At 35.7% G+C, this 12,622-nt stretch overlaps 2 long non-coding RNA genes across 2 annotated transcripts; both read right to left on the bottom strand.

Moving 5' to 3' along the window:
• Positions 1-9,881: 9,881 nt before the first annotated feature.
• LOC128514247 (uncharacterized) lies at positions 9,882-11,076 on the bottom strand. Its single transcript, XR_008356443.1, has 4 exons — positions 11,026-11,076; positions 10,508-10,930; positions 10,296-10,348; positions 9,882-9,989 (listed from the first exon to the last, which is right to left on the bottom strand). It is a non-coding gene; the product is annotated as an uncharacterized LOC128514247 (long non-coding RNA).
• LOC128514248 (uncharacterized) lies at positions 11,066-12,056 on the bottom strand. The gene is made up of 3 exons (XR_008356444.1): positions 12,003-12,056; positions 11,813-11,915; positions 11,066-11,105 (listed from the first exon to the last, which is right to left on the bottom strand). It is a non-coding gene; the product is annotated as an uncharacterized LOC128514248 (long non-coding RNA).
• Positions 12,057-12,622: the final 566 nt, after the last annotated feature.

Here is a 12,622-nt window from a genome sequence, read left to right as displayed (position 1 = left end):
GGTTGTTTTGTTGACTGAGGTTTACTGATTGATCATCATGAGAACATTATTAGAATATTTACAGTAATGTACAGTACATCTGTCACTCACGTCTGTTTATAACACACTGAAATCACATGAAGTAAATATTCACAGACTGAACAAATCGATCAGAGTTGAAGTTGAACGGGACACTTTATAAGCCTTAGATTTACCTTCATATTTACTGTGTTTTAAAATCAGAATGTTTAGGGTTCAGTTAAATGATCTCACATGAACTGTAACTGTATCATGATGTTTCTGGAGATGTTCCTGCCTGTTTTCTCTGATAATTACTTAAATGGTCTCAGTGATTATTCATAATCCATAATAAATAAATATATATTTAAAAAGTCAGAGATTAAAGAGGAATGTGAACTACCATATAATATTACAATAAAAAATGCTATTATTACTGCAATCCAAAGAAATCCCAAAGAAATCTCACTTTCAGGTAAAAAACATGGTGAATTTTCAGATCAGGTCGTTTAACACCATTTTTCATAATACACTTCTTATCCAAACAAATAAAACACTTCTTATTCCCTGATCCATCCATGAAAATGAAAATAAACATATTTGTTTTCTAAATAAAATTTTATGCCCTTTTATGTGTTAGTGTCCATAACTTTTAAAAATTCAAATCTTTCAATGATCTTAATTGTGTTTTAGATAAAACTTGGACAGTTTAGATTTCACATGAAAAGACAAACTTGCAAAAATGCAAAATAGTTACAATATCACAACGTGAATTTGACATGGTTACGGACACTACAGATTTTTTGGGATAAAATTATTATTTTTGCACAGAATGCTTTAAGCCACAATTATTACAGGTCATACACTTCTAGAAGCTTACACCAATTTTTGTATCGATACTCATAAAGAAATATTAATAATTAGCATTTTAAATGATTATTGTTTGAAGTGAGACTGAAAAATGTCCATTTTTGGGGCTCATATAAAATCATCTCTCCAAAACAGCTGAAGTTAGCCACCTGACATTTTTATGGACGTGAGATTGATCACGTCCATGTTGCATAAACTTCAGAAGGAGCTTCTTTAGCCACAAACATTTTCTGTATTATACACTAAGTGTAACACACACACACACAAAAAAAGATCATGATTAGTCCTGTGTTTTGGCCGTTTGTTTTTAGATGCAGTCAGAAGAATTTCAGCCGTGCTGAGCTTTACACAGTAAATATAAAGTGGACATACAGAGACAGGTTGCATTTAATGTTTAACTGTATTTAAATCAAATTCAAATTTTTATTTGTCACATACACAGTCATACACAGTACGATATGCAGTGAAATGCTTAGACAACTGCTCGTGACCTTAAAATAAAAGACTATGAAATAGGAAATAAATATGAAAAATAAAATAAAAGCTCAATTTAACTAGGTAAGAATAAAATAAAATAAAATAACTGGTGTCTGTGCCTGATTTATACGGCGGGGAGGAAATGATAATCCCAGGAGTGACACTTTAACTAGTACAGAGCTGAAACACCTAAATTAATTAAACACACCCCATTTTTTCAAACCAAAAGAAGCAGAATGTTTACTTTTATTACTAATTCCACCATTACTGTTTCACTGGGCTTAGGATCAGACTGGTAAACTTCAGCTTCACAAAGCTGAGATACACAGCTAACTATCGCTGCCCTTCATTAACACTGCTGCCTTTAACGATTACTTGTTCTTTCTTTGGTTCTCTGAGAAGTTTTGGTCAATAACACCTGCTGAAATGAGACTCCTGACTGAGGGCGAGTTGCTTTTTTGGTGAGGATATACGTGCTCGACTGGACGAGGACTTTGTCAGTCGCTCTGCTGAATATTGACACCAGGGCTGTTTGTTCAGAAAACTCTTCAGCAGAAAAATGCAAAGCCAACAATCAGCCCCGGTCCGTCATCCTGAGTGTTAAAGTCAGATAATCATCAGTTATCATTAGAAAAACTGTACAAACAAACTATTAAACATTTATATTTTAATTCTTAAACAAAAGTTGATGAAACATGAAGATGTCATGCATTTCCACATCAGCGCTCAAGAATTAACCATAAGGATAAAAACATCAAAAAGATAAAGACATTTTAACAGGGATGTTAGACTTTTTATATTGGGTTTGTTAACAATAATGAAACCTTAAAATCTAATTGTCTAATGATCATCTTACACACTTGGCCTGTGTTTTAGCCGGTACTGTGGAGAGAAGCTTCTCCTTTATTGGGCTCATTTGGTTCTGCTGTGGACAAACAGGCAGAGGCTGAAGGCTTTTACACACCACTGGAACAGAGCGAGCACTCAACTACAGAGACGCCAAACAAAAAAACATTTACTTGCAAAGGTTTAATTTCTCATTCAATCTCAATCATTCCCTATAGCGTGTATCCTGTACAGAGGTTTATAAAGTCACAGTACAAAACAGGATTCACCCTGGATGGGGTGCCAGATGGCGCGCACACACACACACACACACACACACACACACACACATGGTGTAAGTAACTTAGTTACTAACTGTTCTATTCTATCTTGGGTCGGACTAGAATGGCCGTAGTGTTTACATCAGCAGGCAGGAAAAAAAGCACAAAAGGCGCAACAGAATGTAACAGCAACCTTTCAGAGACTCGTAAAATCGAGGATCCCTGTTGATTTCAACTTATATGAAAACATACAAAACCAAGAAAAGCTGACCTGGTGTTATGGGGAAGTCGTGTGTGTGTGGGTTTAGAAGATGAACTTATTTTTGCACTGAAGATTAAATGAGGGGTTTTTAAATAGTTGTCTTGGCTAGTCAGTGTTTTAAGCAGTACATAATTGTTTACTCTCCTTTTATTCATGTGTTTATTAACCTAAGTCTTTTTTCTAACTATTTATCAGTCTATTTATTTAGTTTTCTATTTATTTATTAACCCAAGTTATAATTTGTCTTTTTTTTTCACAAAAATCAAACTCATTTCTTTTTTCTTTTTTAATTCTGTAAAGCTGCTCTGTGACAACGAGCATCGATAAAAGTTCTATAGAAATAAAATTTAATTGAAAAAAAATAAGAGGGCTAGGGACCGTCTCCAAGAACATCAAACCAACACAAATGTTAATAACAGTGACTTTTTATTACAACTATTATTGGCAGACATTCATTACAAACAATTAAGCAAACAATAGTAAAAAAATAAAAAGATTATTATTAAAATGTATATTAGAACCAGTAAACAATATTAAAAAAAAAAACAAATCCAACAAAAAACACATAAAAAACAGTTATAGGTTCTTGGGGACCCTCCGGACCCTGGCAGACATGACCTGGCGCCCGGTGGGAGTCAGCGCAGCCAACATGCCAATGCCGAGCCACACGGCAACCCTTACAGTCCCCTGCTCTCCTCCTTTCCCTGTGACAAAAATAACGTTGTTAGAATAAATATAAACTTTCTGTTCCTCCTCAGGCATCATCTAGGAAGAAATAAACATCTGTGTGTAGTGTTTTTATAGGAGAAGAACCAATGGCATGGTGGTGTGAAGTGGAGGTTTCTCATACCACAGTGGGTTAGTAAAGAACAAGTTGTAGTTTTCAGCCATATATACACTGCTGTTAGAAATGAAATAAGTAAATACTTAAGAGGCTTTGGCTCTATAATTACTGCAGTGATTAATGTGTTTCAGCTTCAATAATTCTTTAACCCTAACTAAAGCAGTGAGGAGCTTCTCACTTATAACACAGACATGCGGGAAGACGTTTTTCTAATGAATGATTTTTTATTGATCTTATTAGATTTATTTTTTTAGTGGATTTTCTTCTTCTAAAATCTAATGTTCTGGAACGCCTATGAAACAAGTTAGCCCAAAAATGTAGCAGCTATAAACAGTCGTTCCCTCACATACGAAGGCTGGTCTCCTCTTGGTTTATACACGTGGAACACAATAGTACATATTTTTATGATTGTGTCTATTACCACATAAATAATAAGGTAAAAAAACAAATAAAAAATCCACATTTTTCATTAAAAGCACCAATGAGGGGGCAAAGCACCCGCGCTATCACCATCCGAGCGCACCAGAAAGGACATTTAAAGGGTAAATATCAATACCATTATGACATTGTATACAGCTATATATTTATATATAACTAAGGAAGTTCACAGTCACTTTTCATCCTAATGACAGCAGATTCCACCCTGTGTGCTTTTGAGCATGTTAAGACCTCCAAAAGGCCCAGCAAAAAGCATCACACTATGATGTCACACAATATGATGTCACTCAGGAAGTTATTAGCCACGTTTCAGTATAAAAATAATAATCCTTAGAAGAACAATGAGGTCCTAGCAACCTATGACGTCATATTTAGTTAAACTGTTTTTGCGACGCATTTTCTTATACAGAGAAAAAAATATATATATATATAAAATATTAACTTTTGTTCTACATGACATCCAGAAATCCAACCACAGTTTGTTGCCTGGTGTCTCCCCCTGTCGGCTCACTCCAGTATTACATACATTACATACATATACAGAGTTAAGATGTTTTGTTTAAAAAAGTAAGCGGTGCTGCTCGAGTTTTAAGTGTTAATGCATAAACACACACACACACACACACTCCGACAGGCTAGTTTAAATTAGCTAGCTAGTAGCTTGAGAGCTAACGCCTCGCGCTCTCGACCACAGACTCGTATAAAACACATTACGTCATGAAGTAATTCTGAAAGATTTGAAGACACATACAATATAATAGTCATTTAAAGTCTTTGCTTAACAAACATTCTGTGATTTTTGTTTTGTCCAAAGCTCTTACCGTCTGCTTTATTTTCTACGGAGCCCTGGAAGAAGAGAAAAAACAATCTGTAGCAACAGTTTTATAATTCGTGCCCTCAGTTTAACAATCCGTTCCCATCACTTCTTAAACTGTTCCCTCAGTTTAACAATCCCTGCGCTCAGATTCTGTAATCTCTCCCCACAAATTCGTTATTCTGTGCGCACGCTTTCGCGATCCGTTCCCACAGGTTCGTACACACACTCCTTTTAGAAGAACAGGAAGCTCACCGCTACGTGTTAATGAATCTTATTATATAATGTTTTATTGTGGATTATTAAGTGTAAGTCATCAAACTGCTTACAGTGACTATCTAGATATCAATTGTAGCAGCTTTGAGGCAGAATACTACGATTTAATAAGAATGTTTTGCATTAAAAACTTGCGATAATCAGCACATCATTATTATTATTTAATAAACCTGGCATTGCGTATTATGACCGACAGTTGACTAATTGCTTTTGGATACAATAACAATAAAAATAAAAATAATACTACTAGTAGTGTCAATCCTGTCTCGGAGGTCTACAGACAATTCCTTTGACTTCATGCTGGGTTTGTGCTCTGACATGAACTGTCAACTGTGGGACCTCAAGGATGATCAGAGGAAACAGGATGATCAGGGGAAACAGGATGCGCCTAAACTCAATTTTGAACTTTATGGCAAAGGCTGTAAATACTTATGTACATGTGCTTTCTCTATTTAAAAAATAATAATAAAACTTTGCAAAAAAAAAACTAAAGTGAACTTTCTTCATGTTATCATTATGAAATGACAACATGAAAAAGGGTGTTGTGTGTAGAATTCTGAGAAAAAAAAAGAAATTTAATCCATTTTGAAATTAGGCTGAAGTAACAAAATGTGGGAAAAGTGATGCGCTGTGAATACTTTCCGGATGCACTGTAATTGGCTGCACTTCCAGGGTCCGGAATTCGATTCACAGTCAGGTTTGATTCTGTGTGCATGGAGTTTTCATGTTCTCCCCATGCTTGGTGGGTTTCATTAGAATATTCTGGCTTCCTCCCACAGTCCAAAAACATGCAGATTAGGCTAACTGGTGTTCCCAACTTGCCCATAGTGTGTGAATGAGCGTGTGTGCAAGTGTGTGTGCCATCTGATGGACTGGCACCTTGTCCAGGGTGTACCCTGCCTTGTACCCTAAATTTCTTGAGATAGGCTCCAGGCCCCCCAACGACCCTAAATACAGGATAAAAGTGGTGTAGACCATGACTAAGGAAGTGATTATTATTATTGGCACAATCATTAGTATCTTAATATAAAATTAAGAAACAAACAAATAGTAAAGTTAACTGATTATTATAAGAACTTGTTGATTGGAAATATAAAAAAATCAAACAAACACAAATAGTAAAACAAAGTATTATTTAAACTTAAAAAATATCAAAATTATAAATCAAACAGTTAAAAAATTTGATTATTAATATTGTTACTATTATTAAATAATAGTTATTAAAGTTTAGAAAAAAACAAATAGTAAAACAAACTAATTATTTCATTTTTATTTTAATTAGTTGATTAAAAATATAAAAAAAATTTAATCAAACAAACAATTATTGACAGTTCATTGAAAATAAATTAAAATTTAGGAACAAACACAAATAGTAATAGAAAAAGGTAAAATAGTAAAAGGAACTGATTATTATTATTTGAACTTGTTGATTGGAAATATAAAGAAATAGAATCAAACAAACAAAACAAACTGAAATTATTAAACAAACTAACTATTATTATTGGAATTGGTTGATAGGAAATATAAAAAATAGGATAAAACAAACTCAAATAGTTAAACAAACTATTATTATTTTTAACTTGTTGATTAGAAATATAAAACTTTAGAATTAAATAAGCACAAAAGATAAAATATCTAAATATTATTATTAATTGAACAAACAAACATCATGCAACAAATAAACTAAAATTAAAACAAATAAATTCGTTATAGGTCTTTACAGAAGACCTCATCAATTATTCTTTGGACATTCGCAGAAATCACATAGGGAATTACAGAGGTGATGATTTTTTTAACTGTGTGTAGGGAAAAAAAAAATCGATGGAATGGTGGTGTGGTGTGAAGTGGAGGTTTTTCATACCACCGTACAAGTTGTAGTTTTTAGCGCTGTGGGTGACAATAAATACATTCAAGCATTGCATTAATTATAAAATTATGATGAAAAAAGTACAATAAAACTTTAAAAACAAAACAATGCATGGGATGAAAAAGGACATCGTAGATGGAAGTGCAGCGTGGCATATGTCCATTTGTATAGCAAGAGCTTTAGCGTGCTTATGGATGAAACACAGCTGCCGCCAGTGGTCTTCACCATCCACCCTCTGTCACCACTCGGACTGGGGGTTCTCCTCGCCCTGGACACCACCACACTTGGACCCCTTGGTCTTTTCTAGGTCTTGAATAACAACACACACAATTTAACACTTTCACAATAGTATAAACCTCTTAACATTATAAATGAGATCTGCAGTGCACCTAGTAATGGTGATACAGTCTAACAGTAAATTCCTGTTCTGTGCCTATAATAGAGAGTTTAATATGAATTTTTTTTTTATTTACAATTTATTTTAATAGCATTCTTGTAAATTAAGTTAAATTATGCTCTTGTTGAGGTCCAAGTGTCACCTGTTCTCATCGCGTCACACACACATTTGTACATTAATCACTAGCAGGAAGTGTCTAAACAAAACTACTGCAGACAGGAATGTGTGTGTGTATATATATATTCGGTTATTTTTTACTTTTTTTGCCAAAGCTCTTACCGCTAAACTTTTTATAATGGCTTCTGAAGAGCTCGCGCTGATTTCCGTTATGACCACGCCCCCAAGTGATTCTTTTCGAACGGGTCTTTGAAGTGAACCGATTCTTCTGAATCATCATCTCGTCCTTGTCGGAGGGACGGTCGAGCCTGGACGGCCTCTGCACCATGAGGATATAATGTGGAAAGAAGGATCAAATGAAATCTTTTAGCTTTGTCATCGTATAGTGGAATTTCTTCTTCTTTAAAAAAAAATAAAAAATAACAGTTACAATAAACATTATGAATTACATACGTTTAATTATGATTAATTATATTCAGATTTTTAGGGGTAATATCCCCTAGTGGTGAACATGCACAAATCTCGACAAATTAACCAATTAACCCATTAAACAATTTAAAACAACATTTTCTGTAACATACCTGCACAATGAGGATAAAATGTGGAAATAAGGATTTGGCTGCATAAAAAAAATAAATCAGCTCCACATAAAACACAAGTCAAAAATAAAAATCTAAATAACTCAATATAAAATAACACATTCGACGCCAAATGAGTAATACCAGTTACCTAACAAGTTCACAAAGGGATGAATTCACAAATAAATGGTTATTTATGTGTTTTTAATAACTTTTTAACTGATATTTCTCGAACAGTTCTAGACGCGCGCCTCACCCACAGTGTGTCTCCTCAGCGCTGCTGTGGGCGGTCCTTATTCCACACATCCAATACCACCACGGCCCAACAGAGGGCGCTGTCCCCACTTATGCATTAATTTCACCTTTTTACACTCTGTTACATTAGCGCTTTAAAACATAAATAAAGATAGATTATTCTGTTTAAACGTCCAGAGAAATAGTTTATTTGTAAAGGAAGACGCAACACAGATGAAGAGGGTTAGGGACCGTCTCCAAAAAAAAAAAAAAACATTAAAACTTGACGAAAAAAACAAAACAAAACATTATGTAGCTCGATTCCTGCTGAATAAACCAACCCCAGATCATAACACTGTCTCCAGAGGCTTGTACAGTGGACACTATGCATGATGGGAGCATCGCTTCATGTCCTTCCCTTCTCATCCTGACACGCCCATCACTCTGGTATAGGCTCAGTCTGGACTCATCAGGGCACATGACCTTTCTCCATCACTCCAAAGTCCAGTCTTTATGATCCCTAACAAACTGAGGCTGGTTTTCACATTAGTCTCAGTAAAAAGTGGTTCTGATCCATCCTTACAGGATTTAATAATGTGTTGGACAGTTTTTAACTCAGGTCCATTTCAGCCTCAGTGTATTTAGTTGTTGTCTTTACTTGATGCAGGACAATAATTTGACTCTGAAAAACAGTAAGATAATTTCCTTGACCATTGGACACGTCTTCCACAAGGCTGTGTAAGAAACGAGAAGCTCCTGTTGCAGCTAAATTATATTAATCACTGAAGTAATTCTATTAAATAAAAAATCAAAAAAATTATTTAAATTAAAATGGTAACCTTTATTGGCCAGACAGTGTAGAGACTCGTGATTTGTGGCTGCACTACTGTCGGAGCTGCTGTTACAGCAAATCTAGCAACGCCTTCTGATTATTGGACCAGCAGAAGACCTATCGTCTGCTCTCTGTAATTAACACTGGAGGTGTGTTCTGAATGAATTTTCTATTTTCTATAGGGACAAGGAACAAAGTATTTGGTTGTAGCTCTTCACTAGGAATCTCATCATGACAGTGGCCATCATTAAAAATAATCATAAGGAATCAACTGGTGAGCTCAGAAACAGCAAAGGCCATCGAAGACATGGAGGACACCTAAAGTGAATAACTGCAGGATTCTGTCCATGGTCAAAAAGAACCTTTTCACAACATCTGGCCAAGTCAAGAACACTCTTGAGGGAGAGGGCGTGTCATTGTCAAAGTCTACAGCCATGTGAGTGCTTTATAATGTAAATACAGATGTTTTACAACAAGGTGCAAACCGTTGGTAATGCTCAAGAACAGAAAGACCAGATTAGACTTTCCAGATTTGTTGTATTGGTGAAGCCAAGATAAACTTGTATGATGGGAAGAGAAAAGTATGGAGAAAGAAAGGAAAAGCTCACGATCCAAAACGTTAGTGGCAGTGTTATGGCGTTAGCATATATTCTGAAGTGTATAGATGCTTTATACTACAAATGATAATGACCCAAAACACACAGTGAAAGCTAAGAAAGGCAAAAAGTCAGTCACCTGCTCTCAACCCAATAAAGCATGCTTACCGAAGACAAGACTGAAGGAAGAAAGTCCTACAAACAAGCAGCAGCCGAAGGCATTCAAAGGAGGAGACTCAGCATCCGGTCATGTCCGTGAGTTCCAGACGTCAGCCAGTCACTGACTTCAAAGAGAATTTTCATATAAGTATTAAAGGCAATTCTTATTTTTGTAATTATGTTAGGTTGTTCCATTATTAATGAACCCCCCAAAATGGGTCCGTGTGTAAGAAAAAGGCTGTAACTCCTGAATGGTTATGCCACACTTTTGTCAAACCCCTTGAATTAAATCTGACTGTCATGACTTCACTCACATCTTCTGTGTTTCATTTTAAATTCAGTGTGGTGCTGTACAGAGGTCACATGCCAGGAAGCCTATCTTTGTTCCAAAAGTTATGGACCTGACCATATGTGAAATGAATCAGACGTACCATTATCATTCGAGGATTGCCAGGATGGCACAAGGAAGTCTCCAAGTCAGCAGCTGTAGCAGATAGATGCAATAAAGCATTACATTTATTATAAAATGATCATGGAAAAACTACAAGAAAAATAATACAAAAATGCACCACATAAAAATAGACATCTTAGATATATAAAGGTGTAAAAAAAAGGAAAAATGCAGAAGCACAGCATGACATACTGTATATCCATTTGTATAGTGAGCTCTTTACACCGGTGCTGCCAGTGGTCTTCACCATCCACCCTCTGTCACCACTCGGACTGGGGGTTCTCCTCACCCTGGACACCACCACACTTGGACCTCTTGGTGCTGGGTAACAAAAGGTCAGTCAGGAGCCTCCCCAGCTCGGCTGTGCAGCTTTCTCACCGTCTCCCAGTCATCTTCAGAGCACTTCTCTCTCCAGTCTCTATACGGTGAACTGGATTTAGTGTTTATACAGGAGGACGTTCTGTGTAATGAATCTGGCAGTGTGGGTCGATCAGGTGACGGATGATGTCCAAAAGGTCTGCACACATGGTGGGACTCAGCTCTCCAAACACACCCAGTACACTGAAACCGAGCGCCACAGCGGCACACACTCCTCTAATTATATTTCTCTCCCAGCTGTGTGTCACAAGTTTAATTAATGAAAAAGCAGAATTGAGTTAGTGAGCATGAGCTGTGACAAAAATAAAGTTATCAGAATAAATATAATTCACCTTTTTGGCATATAAGGTACTGATTGTTCCTCCAGAGTTCCTGCGTCTTCTTCTTCTTTCTGTTCCTCCTCAGGCATCATCTAGGAAGAAATAAACATCTGTGTGTAGTGTTTTTATAGGAGAAGAACCAATGGCATGGTGGTGTGAAGTGGAGGTTTCTCATACTACAGTGGGTTATTAAAGAACAAGTTGTAGTTTTCAGCCATATATACACTGCTGTTAGAAATGAAATAAGTAAATACTTAAGAGGCTTTGGCTCTATAATTACTGCAGTGATTAATGTGTTTCAGCTTCAATAATTCTTTAACCCTAACTAAAGCAGTGAGGAGCTTCTCACTTATAACACAGACATGCGGGAAGACGTTTTTCCTAATTAATCATTTTCTAATGATTTACTAATGATTTAATTACTGTAGATTTATTATTTTAGTGGATTTTCTTTTTCTTCTAAAATGTAATGTTCTTTAACGGCCATGAAACAAGTTAGCCCCAAAATGTCTTCCCTCACCAGCCTCTCTATTGTTTCTGTCCCTTAAAGATAATAAGTGATTACGAATCACAGCTTGTCATGTGACTGAGAAATCACAAAGAAGCGTAAACTCCTCTGTCCTGAAGATGTGGGAAAACTTACTGTTACAGCTTTACACTTTTTTGTTTTAAAGATTTTTCTTCTTAAGAAACCTTATCAGTGGAGCGTCTGCTGTACACGTCCTCGCTAATGAGCTGTTCATTTAGAAACAATAAAATATTTTCTTGGTCTACAATTTTCAGATTGTTGTAGATTTACCTGATCCACAGACGGAATTCCGAGCTCTTCCCCGAGTGAAACTGAGCACTCAGGAGGGCAAGCGAGCATCGTATCCACTCTCATGAAGCTCCCGTCCCTGCTGCTGTTAAATAAATAGAAAACTGTGAGGTATTATTCTGTCATCTTACATGTAATGACAGAATCATTTAAATACAGAGAACGGACGTACACTGAAGCCAAAGCCAATTTGATGTTCAAATCCTTCAGCTCATCCTTCATGCCCTGGACAATAATACACATTTTAATACTCTTACAGTAGTATAAAACCCCTTAACATTATAAATGAGATCAGGATACCTGGTTAATGGTGATGTATTCTGACAGCATGTCTTTGTGTTGCTGGATGACCAAATCCCTCTGATGGAAAAGCAGCAGGATTATTTTACACCTTAAAGTTGTATTTCATTCTAAGCACTGTCAACTCTTAAACACTATTATTTTAAATCAAACACTGGAATAAAGTCTTTGATTGAAGTGTTTGTTGAATGTATTAAAGCCTGCATTAATGGATTATACAAAACCTTCAGGAAAGTGTAAAGAAACTTGAACTTTGTACTTTGTACTGCATTGTTGTTGAAAAGTTGGATAAAAGTCCTTAAAGGACGGATTTGTGAAGAATTTCTCTTGCATCAGTTTTATCCTCATCTTTATTTTTATAGTCACATATTAAAAATATTTAATGACACAACAAATAAGTATAATATTCTGTGCATATAATAAAGAGAGTTTAACATTAATACAGATTTTATCACTTACTTATACTGAATTTGAATAAAATAATTGTAAATT

This window comes from Clarias gariepinus, chromosome 26 (genome assembly GCF_024256425.1).
Source record: "Clarias gariepinus isolate MV-2021 ecotype Netherlands chromosome 26, CGAR_prim_01v2, whole genome shotgun sequence".
NCBI classification, from domain to species: domain Eukaryota; kingdom Metazoa; phylum Chordata; class Actinopteri; order Siluriformes; family Clariidae; genus Clarias; species Clarias gariepinus.
The sequence above is the reverse complement of the archived record's forward strand: the minus strand, read 5'-3'. Positions and strand labels throughout refer to the sequence as shown.